The 16294-nt window shown below is 45.9% G+C and overlaps 1 protein-coding gene across 1 annotated transcript in view; it reads left to right on the top strand.

The window, feature by feature from the left end:
• The first annotated feature begins 454 nt into the window (after positions 1-454).
• LOC139625046 (cadherin-10-like) overlaps positions 455-16294 on the top strand; it is a 53125-nt gene continuing 37285 nt past the window's right edge. The window contains exon 1 of the mRNA XM_071484629.1: positions 455-602. The gene's annotated coding sequence lies outside the window, so the exon portion shown is untranslated. The remainder of the gene's footprint in view (positions 603-16294) is intronic.

The following is a 16294-nucleotide window of genomic DNA, read 5'->3' as shown; positions in this document are numbered from 1 at the left end:
TGGTGCATTTATCCATTTACTTCATACAGAGCCGACCAAATTTAATTAGCTATTGTAATCATACATGATCTATGGCTTACAAGCTTTTGTAGGAAGCAGGGAATCCAACTGGAGGCTTTTACTAAAATAACCATGTATTGATTGATTCAAACCCACACTCAACCTCTGACTTTGCAACTATTAATCAGGGATTATGCAAATATATAAATATATATGTACATAAAAGCGCATGCATAAAAACATATGGCTTATTATTGAAGTGAAACGCAGCCCCACCACAGCTCTAATCTCCCATTCTTCCATCCTCCTTTTGTTTTGTCGGTCGTGTTTTTTTTTTTTTCCTCCCCTTCTCCTTTTTTTTTTTTGTGCCGTGTTCTGCTGGGGACTTGTGAATGGCAGCCAATGGGAGGGTTGAGTCCCCTCAGCCTCTCAGCCTCCCTGACATCCACAGCGAGAAGTGATGCAGCGCGACTGAGACGCGCAGTTGAGGTGGAACACCACGGGCAACAAAAAAATCTGCAGCGAACGGATACACTTGGCTCCGGCGTGCGCCTTCGCTAACCCCCGGGAAAAAATCCTCCCAGAATAAACTTCATTATCAGGTGAGCGGGGCTTTTGCTTACAACTTCTATCCGCTGTGGAAATGGGCTGCTTTTGTGCTTCACATTTCGCCGGTTACTTCTTCTGCGGCGTTTGCAGCCTGTCATGTCCGCGCCGGGTTATCCAGGGCTGCTCACTCTCACTCTAATGACTAATGCGAAACACTTGTGTCGCTTTGATATGGGCTTGTGTATATTCTAATGAAATTAGTGAGTGGGGCAAAAAAAAAAAAAAAAAAAATCCATATCTGTTGTGGACTAATTAGTGGGATAAGTTCGAGCTCTGAATTGGAAATGAGTTTGAATGGGAACTTGTCAGTGTTGGCGCTGGCAGCCCGTTCACTGCGCTCCCTGCGCGGCTCGGTCGATGAGCAGCCGCTTCATCAACTTTTCTGTTTTCCTCTTTTATCTCTGCGCGTAATTCTTGGTCCTTTTGTCGGAAATAAACGTACCCCCCTCCCCGCCCCCCCCTCTTCTTCCCTCCGGTACAGGGGTCTTGCACGACGCAGGAGGTGCGTTTGCCCCCGCCGCACTGAAGTGAGGCGAGCCTGGCACGGCATGGCATGGCATCCAGGCCTGGGCTGTAAACGCACCTTTTCGCCTTATTTTGTCACGTTTGAAACTTCAGGCCTTTCCAACGCTTGCTTGGATCTGTTTGTGCCCCCCCCCCCCCCCCCCCCTCCTCTCCACCCAGCCCCCTCCCCTTCCACCGATGATCTTGCAGCAGCCAGTGGCAAATCCACGGGATGTGAATCGATGCAGGTGGGACAGCATGCTCTGATAAAGGCGGATGACTGTCTGTCTGTGGTTGCCTGCAGTGGCACAGTGATGCTCTGCTGCCTGCTTTTTTTCTGTTCAGAGCTCAGCTGAAGGGTCTGCTTTTTTTTCTCTTTCTTTTTGGGATAGCACCCCTGGAGTTGACTCAAGTTTTTCTAAAACAACATGTCCTCAAGCCTTATTGACAACAAGATGATATCAGTGATGTGGCCATGAATATTTAATGAACTCTGAATAATGCAGGCAGGCCTGTAAAAGAATTGACTTGGCTTCTTTCCTCAAAAGTTTTAGGTATTTCACAGAGCAAGAGTGTAGTGAGTCTTAACAGGCCTGTGCAAATCCTGAAAATTGAATTCAGTGCTTTGGAAAGTTTCACTGTCCTTCCTGTTGCCTGCAGATTGCTCCATGTTAGTTAGTGCGCTGGCTCAGTGTAAGCCTGAGGTAATATGCCTGAAGGCGGCCAAGAAGTTGTTTGGGGGAGTTGTCAAACTACCCCAGGAATATTCTGCAATAATCACTCCTCTGCACACATACTTTTTAAATTACAAACAAGGACTTGCACTTATGAAGGGGAGAATGGGTAATGATGTAGGTTCTGAAAAAGAAGCGTTAACACTGCTTTTTTTTTTTTTGCTTTTTTTTTGACCTGAACAACTTCCAGCTTGTTTTTTTTATATGGTAGAGAGCAGCGTGGTGAAAGGAGAAGATCATCTGAACCAGAACAGGTTTTGTGGTCCAGGTTGTTCATGCACGGGTTTGAAGTTCAGAGATGAAAGGGACAGGGTAGAATCTGTGACTGATCAAAGTCATACAGAAAACACGGCAGGTACTGAATATTTAAAGGCTCTGCAAATAGAGTTCCTGTGTGTGTGTGTGTGTGTCTGTGTGTGTGTGTGTGTGTGTGTGTGTGTGCGTGCGTGCGTGCGTGTGCGTGCGTGTGTGCGCGCATGTGTGTAGGGAACATACAGTACAAAGTGTATATGTGTATGTGATCCGAGGTGTACGAGTGTTTTGTATGAAGATGTTAAAAGTAATGTTGCAGAACTGATGTGACAGGTAGGGGAGTAGGCACATCAGAGCCATCTGCATTTTTTGAAGCAGAGCTCAGATTACAATAGACAGTCCCTCACATTTCATCTCCCTCTTCTCCCAAATATCTTCACTCTGTTGGTTCATGCTCCGCGGCTTAGGGGATATTCCAAAAAAGCTGGAGTCTCAATCTGCCGGCCGGCTCCAGCCTGTCCCTGTGAGTAGTGACGTCACAGGATGGTGGGTTTACCCGACGGCCAGACGATGATGACCGGTGACCCGAGCTGATTACATTATTTGTGCTCCAGATGGGCAGCATCATATTTGATGTGTCCCGCTCATAATATTGAATGTTTCAAGTCCTCTGCACAGCAGCATCTGGAGCTAATAAAAACCATGTCCCAGTGGCTGCTGTGTGCGCGGACACACACTCCGATCCCTGTGGGAATGTCCACGGCCTTCTTTCCTCTTCCCTGCGTGTTTGGGTACTTGCGGACGTTTGTTGAGCTCACGTGCACAGCGAGTGGCTCTATGTGTGTGCGTGTGTGTGCGTGTGCTTTGCTTACAAATGTTTGAAGTCAGTGGCAGAGAGCACCCCTGGGCACCGTAGTTCAGTAGATGCACCTTGATTGTTTGAGTGCATTAGTCACGGTCTGTATGATGTGATAATAAATCATGACGTTGTTTGTACTGCGAGTGCTCTGGGATTCCTCCGAAGATTTTCTCGTGCCAAATATTTATCTGGAGATGCTACTTCAGTGGCAGCCAACTAGGTTTCTCTTTTTCTTTTCTTTTTTCTTTTTTCTTTTCTTTTCCAGAACGATGCTCCCTGCTGTGCTGCGCAGGCTTGTTTAGCCACTTCAAGAAGAATGGCACTATTTTTTTTCCTCCCCTCTTTCTATGACGTTTTCTTTTATTTCTCCAGGCTTCTTGTGACCACTCGAGCAAATTTCCTGCCGGCAAAATGGCAACTTTATAACTGCTCCTTGCTAATGAGACACATTCCCTTCAGAGACGGCTATTTACAGAGCAGTCAAGAGCTGTAACTGCACTGAAACCAAAATAAGGCAAGATATATGATTTCTCACAGAAGCAGGAATTGTGACGTCTGTTAAATCTGCTTATCAGCGGGGGCCGCTGTCACCTTCCCTCTGAAGGTCAACCTGAGCCGCAGATTGAATTTTCTATGACTAAGAAAGACGTTCGAATTAGACGGGATACAGTTAAGCCACTGCGAGGCTGTTTCTCGACAGGTTTCAGCAAAAGGGATTTGAGAGCTGGATGGTGGCCATGAGAGTAGAACGTCACTGTGGAGTCTGACTAAATCCCCCCCCTAAAAAGGCCTATTTTGCTCTCTGTGTGCTGAGGAGATAAATACACATGGATCAGACAATTTACACCTCACTTAACAATGGGTAATTATCTCTCCCTGCTTTGTGCAGGAGAACACCAATTACAGAGAAATATACTCATAAATCTGTTTTCAAAGTGGTTGGAGAGATGCGCCGCGTGTGCTGTGTTGTACGTACAGTGCTGGATGAAGCTGATAGTATGCAGTGCATGGCTTAAGAGCTGGTGATAAGAGAATAGTCCAGCTTTATACAGTAGAACACACTAGGACGGATGTGACTATGAAAACACTTAGATTCATGTCTTTGGGGTGGGAAACGGAGTAAATTGCTGCCAATGTTGAATAATGCAGTCTGCCAACAGCTTTTTTCTCCCTCTTCCCCCTGAAACCGTGGCTTGGCTCCACAGCTTTTCTAATTATGAAGTGGCTGAGAGATAGCTTCACAACTCCGATACTGTAGTGGCGGTGAGCAGGAGCTGGCCGAATAGCAATCTAACTGAATTACCGACAAAGCCTGACAGACTTGTGGAGTTTAGCAAACATATTTGCGACAGTAACATCCCCACCTACCTATTCAGTCACAAAATGCAGACACACAGGGCTAACACACATTTTGAAGTAGGCACACGCAAACACACACACGCACACACAGGCACAAATGCAAGTAAACAAACATAGTACAAAGAGGCAAGGTGTACAGTTCTCCGCACGCTTCTCAGCACAATTTAACAAGATATATTAGTCACCCAGGAGGCAGCAGAAAGCCAGGCATCCACAGTGTGCAGCAGACTGCAGTCTGACAGTGGGAGATAGTGATTTACAACAAAGCCCTGTAGACCATGGCACAATTTCAGAGTTGCGGAAATGACACTGGTGAAGCAGGGGCATGAAAGTCTATCCACCAGCCACATCTCATTTCTTACACCATTTGCCCTGGGAAGGGGGAAGGTGAAGAAGGAGGGGGCAGATGACAAATCCAGTATTGTAGCTTCCACACAAAGCCCAGTTGTGCCTGGGAGTTGAATTCTGTTCTGGTGCCATCTAAATCTGAGCAAAAAGAAGGAAGGAAGCCACGTTCAAGGACGCAGAACATTCCCTCTCACTTAAATTTGAGGTGAAATCGATTTCTTGACCCTGCGAGCGTGCCGGTAGGCTTTGGATTGGATTTGGAATTAAATCTCTACATCCAATATGGGGGGGGGGGGGCGCAATGATCATCTAATAGTGGAAATCACAGATCGACAGATCGAGATCACTATCAAAATCTAATCAACTGTTCCTTGGCTCGAGGCTGATCTCTCCACCAAATTTCATGGAAATTTGTTCATGAGTGTCTCAGACACCCCGCTGACAAAAGGTGACAATACAACTTCCTCTGCAGAGGTAAAACTGTACCCACTGATTACCAGCTGCACCCGCAGGATTGGCATTGTTTTCACCTTCTGTCTGTGTGTGTGTGTGTGTGTGTCATCATGGCAAAATGTAGTCCTGGACACACCTATGTAGTAGCTAGCAGTAAAAACTGTGTCGTGGCTGGAATGATCCATCGCAAAAAGAAACTTCATTCATCAAAGATGAGGTGGTTTTGTCAAAATTATGTTTTACATACTTTTTATGCCGAATGGGGGGAGTGTCAAACTTTTGAGATATTTAACTAGTAAAACATGGAAAATTATGTAATTTAATGATAATGAAAAAAAATCATAATCTTTAGGTAATTTGACTTTCAAAATAAATTATTCTGACTTCTACTACTCTGCTACTCTCCTTTGTCCTACAATAAAGAAAAAAAACCCACTGGAGGTAATGTCTTCTATGATGTGTGCACTTCAGCCCTGCCTTGAGGTAGCTCGTGCAGGAGGAAGAGTGTGAGTGAGTGCAGCAGACAGATCATGTCCGCAGGTCCTGCCTTTCCCCTCTAGTTGGATTCCTGTCTGTGCAAAGCCCAGAGGCTTAACTCCGGCTGCAGTAAGTGGACTGAGGAACGCTAAACACTGTCTGGGGGAAGGCTGCAGAACATGACAGCCAGTTAATAAGAGTATGGAAGATGAGCAAGTGCATGAAGGAATGGAGGGGGTGTGGGTGGGTGGAGGGGGTGTGGGTGGGGGGGGCGGCAACATTGTCTGTCTGACTTTTGAGACTTTTGTGAAAGCAAAGGGAAGGAGAGGGGAGGATTGGTCGGGAACGAGGGGGGAAAATATTGACTGTCGGATGACGAGAGGGTAATAGGAGATCAGAGAGTCCAGCCACAGGACAAGGAGCATTAGCGCCTGACTGGAGTACAATGAAGACAGAAGGCAGTGAAGGGAAAGGGTCGGGTGGTGGATAAAAGAAGGGAGACTTTGAAAGAGCGTTACGCTTGTTCCAAGTAGAGAGAGGTATGGCGAGAGAAGGCGATAATGATGCTTGCTTAACTCCTGCAAGGCAGCCGCAGCGAGAGCTGTCAGCTTCAGGCAACACTGGCTGGTGGGACGCTGTTGGGATGCCACTTGGTATGTTAACCCCCGAGACACCACTGACAGTATGTGATAGATTGCGGGAGTGTAATTATATGCGTGTGTTTTTTGTTTGTGAGAGACGGTGACGGTGAGGCTGTTTGTTGGGCCTTTGTGCGTGCGTGTGCATATTGAGGTGTGTCTTTGTGTGACTTTTAGCGTGTCAGTTTTTCTTGGCAGCGGTGAAAGCAGAGTGATGTGATTTTCCCCTCTAACAGCCTCCGGGAGTAATGACCCAGGTTATTGCAGATGACGTGTAACACCTCAACCCAGCGGGCAGTGGCGCTACACAAACCTGTCCTTATAGGTTAGGCTTCAGGGAGGCTGTTATCCTGGTGGCAGCACCTTGCGCACAATTCCTCTGTCTCCCAAACCTGTCACCTTCAGACGGGCCCCTCCTTCTGTGGATAATGGTCTCCTGTCTATGTTGTGAATGATATCTGGACTCCATTGTGTGTCTGTTTCCTCCACTATGCTATTGTCCTGCAGAATGCCTTTGTGAGTTTTTTTTTCTTTTTTTTTTTGCATAGAGGTACAATGTGCAAACTGCATTCTGAGGTGCTGTAAATGAACAGGCAAACACATCAGCAAAGGTCCTGTTTACTTTCTATCCCCAGAGTGAGAAAGAGAGGTTTCTGCTATTGTTCTGCTACCTCTCAAAACATTAGGATGGTTCATTGTGAATGAGGAGAAATAGAAAGAGCTCCACACAAACTACCTGCAGAATCAAAGCATGCGTACCATTCAGGGACCATATATATTCCTCAGGGATGGACACAATACAAGCTTTCTGCAGCAACATGGGACATGCAGTGATAACAGTGCTCGGCTGTATCGGGCTGAATAATACCCAGGGCGTCTCTCAGAGAGAAGGGGAAACCCGTCTCCTTTGAGAAAAGGTCATTCTTTGAGACCCCTCACAGCTGAACACTCTGCTTGGACATGAATAAGTGACAACGGATGTGTACAGGTCTCAAAGGCTGCCAATTAATGGTTGACGCCGCTGTCCGTCAAAGACAAATGGGGCAGGACCTGCCAGAGGACCTTCACGTTGCTAAAGGAGGCAGCCTCAGAACACACCCCTGTGCTGGAGGAGCTGCAAGCGCTCTGCAATAATTGAGTTTGATCTAATGAAGGCGATGCCAAACTTGGGTTATTGTTTGCCCGAGGACAATGCAAGAGAGTTGAATTCATTGTTGGGAAAAATGCCAGGGGAATTTCTTTGAAATGGAAAAACTGCATTAAACATTCCATTTGTATTAATTATATTGTGCCTCTCATTAACACTGGCGCTCTTAGCAGCTGCAGCAGTGCTGCTGGTGGTATTAGGCTTAAAGCAGCTCTCCAAGCAATAATATTAAAGGCAACCATCCATGCCTGAGGCACTCTGAAACCGCCTGTGATGTCACTGAATGAATGAATATAGCTTTATTCTGAAGCATTGTGTCTAGACCTTTGGTCCTACGAGACATCAGTCACTCAAGTTACTCACCACTAGATTCAATTAATCATAGCCTTAATTCAATCCGATGGTCGGGCCTCCCAGCTGTAAGCCTCTAAGTGGGTTTTAAGAGAGCTGGAGTCTGCTGGTCCTCCATGCAGGAGCTGAAGGGCTGCCTGTCTAGCAGGGATTTAGTGACACTCCAGGGGTCAAGGGTTAGACTCACAGAGGCAGGTGAAGTGGTTACTTGGGTCAGGCATACACTATAGCGAATACAAACACAAATATATGTAAGCACACACTCGTGCAGTTGAGCAAATCTAAAAAAAAAAAAAAAAACCTGTACATTCAGCTTCCCACTCATCTGCTGCCCACAAAACACCAGGAAGCAAGTGGAAGTGTGTGTGTGCGCACATGTGGACACACACAGAATACAATGTCAGAACTCGACCTACAGTAGCAGAAGCAGACACTTGTGAAATGCAGTGTGGTCTCCTCAGTCTCATAAATAATGGACGTTGGTGAAGCATCTGTCAACTTTTCTGTCAACCCTGTTCCAGATGGGAGTCAGACAGGCCAGGCCGGAGCAGCGTGTTACATACACATAACAAACCTTCATCCAGCATGTCTCATGCACCCGTGCCCTGTTTACATCAGCACACTGACACCCGCACTCACCTACACGCCTCAACCTACCTCCTGATTTATTAGGTCCTGCACCTGCCTTCCTCCATCGTTCTCTTCTTGGACTTGCTGGCCACGTACACACACACACGCACACAAAAACAAATTCAATCATTGCAAGAAAAAGAGCAACGTGCTCCGAAGACCTCCCCTTCGTTCAATAAACGAGTGAGAAGATACATTGTGGTCTCTATCTAAATACACACATTTCCCCCCAAAAGTTCTTTGAGTAAACGCATCAGTGGCACCTCCTCACTTGGTGGTGGGGAGGTGGTAAACACACACCCCCAGTGCCCTACATGTTTGTTGACTTAAATATGGCACAGCTCACTTAACATTAAACACTCGCTGTGTGTTCCTCTCCCAGTGCAGCCACAGAGCTTTGCACTCACTAAGTCATACTTCCTTGGCATCTGGCTCGGAGAAATCTGGGCGTGTTGTCCACGGGCACGAGGCCAGGAAAGGGACAGCGAGCAAGCAAACGAGCGAGCTCAGGGTTTGTGCACTGGAACAAGTTTCGGTAGCGACTTTGCGACTCGGTCTTGCCCCCCCCCCTCCCACTTGCAGCTGGGTGGTAGGATGAGTGGGTCGGGTGCTGGTGGGTGGCGGTTACTGTACGGTTGCTTTATGGACTAAAGCACTGTCTTCCCGGCCTTGTCGTAATAGAGGATTCAGCTCATAAAGCAGCATCATGATTTGCAATAAGCAGAGTTAGGGGAGAGTAATGAAGGTGTAAATCAACTGAGCCATTCTTTTTTTTTTTTTTTCCTTCTTTTAATCTGACGTTGGCAGTCTCTCTCCCTCTCTCCTTTCTGTTCTGTCCGCTCCCACCTCCTCTGCCCCTTCCCCCCTCTCTTTCTCTCTCCCTTTGCAGTAATGGAAAGCCTGGCACCCTGTAATAAAGCAGAGTGAGCAGCAGTATTAGTAAACAGTCTCTGCAATCATTCAGCCAAGTCCAACTCCTTTATTGTGTGTGTGTGTGTGTGTGTGTGTGTGTGTGTGTGCAAAGTATTTCATACCCCCATACGGTGGAAGGGTTGTGGGCGTGGGGGCTAATGAATGAGGATGGAATGAGGAGTATTTAATTCCAGTCTGGGAGAGAGAGGCTCTTCATAAGAACGCCTTTGTTTTCATTTTTTCACAGAGGTTCTGAACAAAAAGCCGTCTTTTTCTTCAATGGCAGCGTTGGGAATATAGATGCAAATGTGCTGCATGGAGGCTTTGCAAAGAGCAATAGGACCACACAGCCATCAGCAGGGCACCGGGGCTTGCCTCACTCAACTGCCCTTTCCCTTAAATAAAGACGTCATCAGGATTTTTGAGATGGAGTAGTAAGTCGAGTTGGAAGCAGTCATCAAAAGAGTGGGTCCAATACTTCTGAGTTAAAATGCCTGGCTGGGAATCATGTTAGAATTTCCATTCCTCGCTCCAAATCGATCGTATGGGTCCCTGCTCTCCAATATCCATGGTCACCTTTGCTATAAAGTGGGGTATTACTTCTATAATGCAGCCAGGTTTCATTCTGTGACCAGTGAGGAGAGGAAGGAAAAGAAATGTATCTGGTGACCTCAAACACAAAGAAATGATGGCTGAGGATAATGAAAGAAAGTGGCCTGAATTTTCAAGGTATATATATATATATATATATATATATATATATATATATGTGTGTGTGTGTGTGTGTGTGTGTGTGTGTGTGTGTGTGATATCGGTTTGCCAGTTCATAAGCATGAGCAAGATTGGTAGCTTGAAGTCCACCCATGACATTGGGTTGAATTATTTTCCTCGTCTGCCTGTTTAACTCCAGGTAGCCTCCGTGGAAACGTTAATGCAGTATTGATTGTTTATCTGTAATAACCCACTGGCTGTTGCTGCGTTGGTGACAACAAGGGTGGGGGGGAAACAGGAGATGGTTCGAGGATAGAGGGGAGGGTGCCGCGGGTGGTACGGTGGTGATAGATAACATGCTATACCCTCTTTTGACTGGTGGCTGGCGATTGTGAATCTGGGGGTAAAATGAGGTGGCTCAACATATCCTATCTGGCAATAGTCCAGGTGTGAAATGGGAAATAGAAACTGGGTGCAAACGTCAGTGCCATGTGGCTGCGGCTCGATAAGGCTGTCTCCTGTCTCCGAATAATTCAATCTCCTGCTCCAGCCATTCTGGTAACTTCCCGATGCCAATGCCGGCGTCCACCCACTCTCTGCCCCTGGGCCCTGGAGCCCATATGGCCGGCTACAGTATCTCTCCCTGACCTATGGCCGGGCCTGTTGTTGAGCCAACCCTCCCGAGGAGCTCGGTAATTACAAATAAGCTGGAAGTCACACCAGCCATGAGAAAAGGTGAGTGTGATTAAAGATGTGTGTACAGCAAAGTTCAAGGGGTGCTCCACCGGCATGCCAGCATATTGAATTGTGTGTCTCTGCATTGCTCTGGAATCACATGGTAACTTGGATCAATCAGGCTTCTTTGTTCATTAGAGTTGTCCATTCCCAGGAGTGGCAATAAAAAAACGACCCATCACAGCGCTCATTTCAGTGATGAGGCAGCCGTCCCTCAGGGATAACTAGCTGAGGTAAATAAACATGAGTCACAGTTAAGGTCAGAGGAGATCATGGCCGTCTGTTGTTCATCTCAGAGGACACTTGAATCCCATTTGACGTGACTGGATTGAGAACTGTGCAGAAAGACCCATATTTTAGCAGCAACACTGCAGGATCCATTGAAAGCGTAGCACAAGAAATGAAAAGCCAGCAAATATCCCCCTTTAATTTCTTGAGCAGCATCACTAACGAAATACGTATTTTATACGAGGCATTTGTATTCAGATGCCATTACAAATAGCGTGGCTTATTCTTGAATGGTATTCATACAATTCACATTATTTCCATTTGTTTTTTATCCCAAGGCTGGGCTGATACCCTGGCAGAAGTCCTGCCTGTGACAAATGGCTTTCTTAACACTCCAATGCCTCAGTGGTTTTAGTTGGGTGCAGTTTTAGAGTTTTTTTGGTCCAATTTAAGAACAGTCAAAAGCCAGAGACTCAGTGCCCCTCTCCAGCTTTTGAGTGCATGTGAAGCCTCCACTATTAATAATGTAAAAACAGGTGCTCCTAACTGTCGCTGTGTTATTTTATGGTGGGCTTCAAGGAAAGGTCATTACTCTTAGTCGAAGGGGGGGACACATTTTCTCCACGCAGCCTTTTATTGGGGCCATATTTTAGGTGTGTGATGTCTTTGTTTTAGCTCCATGTATTATTTAGTGTTGTGTGACAATTGTGTTTGTAGCTGTCTTGCTGCTGACCCGCTGTTACAGTCGATATACGCCTGAATGGAAATGTGCTTCCACGTCGTTCCCTCTCCTGTAATTGTCACAACAGGGAGGCTGAGACAAACGTGGGAACACAACTCCCTCACTGATTTTCAATTCGCTGTGCAAAGTTTGACCTTTGCGTAGTCCAATCAGTGCTTCTACTTCCAGAGACGCACTTTTCATTGAAAAGCAAAGGCTACAGCATGATCTAATATCCTAGTAGGGCAATATTATTAGGGGGTAAACATAATTATCGATATAGAAACATCAGCCTTTAACTTTAGCAGAGTATTATTCCTACTTTGATATGGCTCTGGCCTTTTGCCTCAGACTTTGCAGCGCCGAATGTACGGAAAACAGACTCGTGTGCTTGACTGCACATGGCACACACAAACACTCGGGAAGCAAACACTGATTTGCATAGAGATGGAGGCTCCCATAACCACCAGTGTATTACCACAAAGGCCACAGTGGGGAAAGCAGGAAGCCGGCAGACCCCTCCATTGAGCCTCCTCCGTCCTCCCATCCCTCCCCCACGCTGTCATTGTCAGTCCCTCAGAAGAGAGCTGTGTCAGACCACATTGCCGCTGGTGACAAAACATGTGCTCTGGTGAACACACAGGAAAGCAAACAACTGAGGATGTCTCATCTGCTAAAGTGTCACAGGATGAATGCCAGTGAGCTATTATTTCTTTGCTCTTTATTTGTGAGGATGTCTCGTGCCCATTTGTTCCGCCATCGAGCAAGGATGACCACATCTGTTTGCCACCAGGGTACGAGGCGTTATTAATCTGTGAGAGGACATTTAGCGAAATCAAACCTCGATTTATTAGCCCCTAGTGCAGGACTGGAGAACTGGTGAGGGGAGATAATGACTTTAAGCTCCCATTTAGTCAATTAATTCTGAGAAGTGGAATCAGAAACTGCTCTCTAAAAAGTGAGAGACTCTGTTGTTTATGATGGCACAGTTCAATACCACATTTCAACGCTGAAATCATTATTTGGCACTGGAGCTGGAACAAAACTGTGGCACCCTAATACACTAAGAGAATCAGAAGTGACTTTGGAGAGGAGGGACCCTTTAAAATAATGCGCTGAGAGAGGGTCCTCTTCAGCTGCTGGTTTGCTCGATTGCAAACACTGCCGTAAACACTGGCCCAGGTTCACAGAAGCCCATCTTTGTTTTTGTCAAAGTGACAACAGGGACGAAGAAAAGGGAAGAGAGGTGTGTGGAGAGCTGGCAACCCGCAATTTAGTCCAGACTGCGGAGACATAAAATCAAGTGCACTAGAGGAAGGGTTACTTCAGGAGCCCTCTGTGGGTTCTAAACTGGGCCACTCCGACGATGGCTGTGAGAGCTTCGGACTGAGTGATGCGAGTGCTGCTGAGTGATGGCACTGTGGAAATAAGCAGAAAACAGGGAAAATAGGGGGCTCTCATTGACTTGGCCCAGATTGTATGATTTATATGGGTTATTTGGTATGCATTTGGGCAGCGAGGCAAGGTAATGTGTTTGCAGTGAGCTCTGGAGCGGTGCACTGGGATGAATGCTGTGGGCACACCTCTGCCTTTGACAGGCATAGTATGAGCTAATTTGTTTGGATTACTGTCATTCACAGCAAAGGCACGGTGTCACCTCTCTGCCTTGTATAATCAGAAAAAACTAATTAACCCCATAAGTCTGTAATTTGAGGGTTTCATGTCAAAGACTTTGTGTATCTTTTGTGAAGAAAGAAGCTGTTGCCTGAAGGTTTTTTCTCCCTCAGGCATGAGGGAAGTTTGTGGGTAAATATCCAATAACATCCTTTAACTGGGATCATACTGGTAAGAGTAAGTTGAAATGTCGGTAACACATCTTGAAGTGAAACTTAATGTGCTATTTAGAAGCAGAAAGAGGGTTTAGAGAACCGTTAACTAAATCTTGGTGCTATTCCAGCGTTGTAGGTTGAATCCTAATTTCGACTAGAGGACTCCGGTGTTTTGCACTACAGTGCTGACATTCAGTCAGGAGTTTCGGTTCAGCTTTGCATTCCAATTTGACTGGGGATTTTCATCTGTTTATTCGCCCGCATTTTATGATGATGATTGTGCCCTCCTCAATCTGTAGACACGTTTTATTTTCCTTGTGGTAATATCCCCCATCTGTCTGAAATCTTCTTTTAGTGATCAATTTCCGTGCCTTAATCTGTAAGGCCTGCGCGTCTGAACGTCATATTGGAGTGGGGTTATTTTTTTAAAGTTATTTTCAAGACAATGCGGCAGTGTGTCTAGACGCTGTTTCTCAGCTGAACAAAAGATCAATATATATTGACAGGGCTCTGAGGGAATTTTTTTTTCTCTGTTTGCTCACATTTTGCTGCAAGGACAAGGGACACCAGGCTTGTTTTTATACAGTTGTTATACAGTTTTTGGTAATTTGCCACCGGGAACTCAGTTGTGAACCACTAACCCACATGGGCAATAAGACAAATGGAGAGCCCCAGATTTGGGGCGAGCGCACGGTTCCCCAAGTCACACCTGGGATTTATCTGTAAATTTCTCCAGCAAGCAGCATAACATGTATTGTGAATGACACCTCCTCTGAGTCTGAGTCCTCTTAACAAACTCAGTCTGAGATGAGGAGGAGGCGAGGAGGAGGAGGCGGAGGAAGGAGGTCAGGAGCAGGAAGTGAGGAGGCCAAAGAGAGCAGCGTTGGTGGAACAAGCTACTGCTGACACCTCCACGCATTAGCAGCCTTTAAGGGCCTCCTCTGTGGATTGTTACATGACCACGTTACCTGTGGCACCAGTGCCCAACCCTCCTGCTCCCGCCCCTGCCTCCCTCACCCCTGCTCTTCTCCCTTGCTCACCCCCCTGGCTGACATTCTCCTCTCTCACTTTTAATTGCACCCCTGGGGCTCTTTCTGGGTTGCTGTGGAAGTCTTCGGCTCAACGGGCACGATAGGGTGCTTTGCCATGTCGCTCATACCCCTCGTTAGGGGAAAATGAAAACGGAAAAAAACAAGAAGTGAAGGTGGGAAAGGTAGAAGAAGGTAAGAAGGAGACAAGAGGAGTAGGCCTGCTTTAAGAGGTCACTCACAAGTCTAGATTAGCCTAAAATGCCACCCAGGCCTATTGTGTTTAATCGCATATGCGCACTGGAAAGGCCATTAGCTGGCCAGATCCAATATGTATTGACAAATGCATTTGTGTGACTCTCTGTGTCCCTGTCTCTATCCTCACAGTCCTGTGTTCGATAAAGCCAATAGATACATTTAATAGCTAATTGTTCTGATTAAAAATGTTATCCCAGGCAATTCTTTGAGCGTGGAATCACGGGCCATTCGAAAAAATTGGCAGCGGACACATTAATCCTGCTTACCCAGCACCCGACACAATGCACAAGTCTTATTGCTCTATGGCGACTCCACACAATCTGTGACAGGCAATTTAAAGCAATTTAGTTTTTTCATTTTTTCATCAAGAATTTAAAAAAAAAATGCAATTAAATGGCACATGATATGAAGTGTAGACGGGGCAGGCGAGAGAGCGAGACAAAGAGAAAGTGAGTGTGTGAAGGGAGGGGGAAAATAAAGGCAGCCGTGTGCTTGTTGTAAACACTGCCTCTTAACTGGGAGAATATAATTATGGTGTCATGTTCTATTACACACCTTCATTATGATGATGGTGCTCCCTGAGAAAGCGAACAGGGAAAGACGAGACCTGTGGCTCTTTTTCAAAAATCACCTACAGGGACGGGCGTTCGTGGAAGATGGCTGTGAACAAGAACACTCCTTCTCTGTCATGGTTACACAGTCTTGCTGCACTTTCAGTTTTTTAAAAGAAATTCCACCTTACCTCTACTTGGGTTTGTCGTTTTGGCCTTAATTTCCAAGAGTTTTAAAGGTCCCATATTGTATAAAGTGAGATTTCCACGTGTTTTTGATTATAAAGCAGGTCTAGGTTCTATATTAATACTGTGGAAGTATTAAAGCCTCAGTCCACAGAGAAATGCACACAGCCTATATTCAGAAACTGAGCCTTAAATCAAGCCATCGGGACTTCTGTAACTTTCTGATGTCACAACAGAGCAGTCACTGCTTTAAGTCATGCCACAAGCCCAGCCAACCTGGACCCATCATCCAACCTTACAGGATTTGGTTTCTCTGAGTGTTTACTTGAAATCTGCTACATTTTTATTCAGTCACACAGAAAACATTCAGCCAATCCGAAGAGGGGCTCAGATCCTCTCTTCTGATTGGCTCACTGACTGTTGTTACTAGAGCTCCAGAGAGAAGCCTGGGGGAGATGTAAAACTATACTGAGATGGATTTTGGTTCTTCAAACCACAAATATATCTTATTTATTTGGATATCAACACTTCAAATATAACACTGGAAAAGTGTAAAATATGGGACCTTTAATAGCTCTGTATTGTGACAGTGACATTGTCAATGTCACAGTGACATTGCCACAATAAGGAGCTTTATTTGGAAGTAAAACTGGCAACACCATAAATGTTGATAATCTGTAATTAAACCAGCCACAAAAACCAAAAGTAGAAAAGGTCAAAGATGAATCAGGACTTCAGTCTGTGAACTGGGATGGATGCTTGCCCTAAATAATT

Source organism: Trachinotus anak, unplaced genomic scaffold (genome assembly GCF_046630095.1).
Source record: "Trachinotus anak isolate AG129_WGS33_773 ecotype Australia unplaced genomic scaffold, CSIRO_AGI_Tana_v1 ptg000009l, whole genome shotgun sequence".
NCBI classification, from domain to species: domain Eukaryota; kingdom Metazoa; phylum Chordata; class Actinopteri; order Carangiformes; family Carangidae; genus Trachinotus; species Trachinotus anak.
Note: the sequence above shows the minus strand (reverse complement) of the source record. Positions and strands in the feature narration are given on the sequence as shown.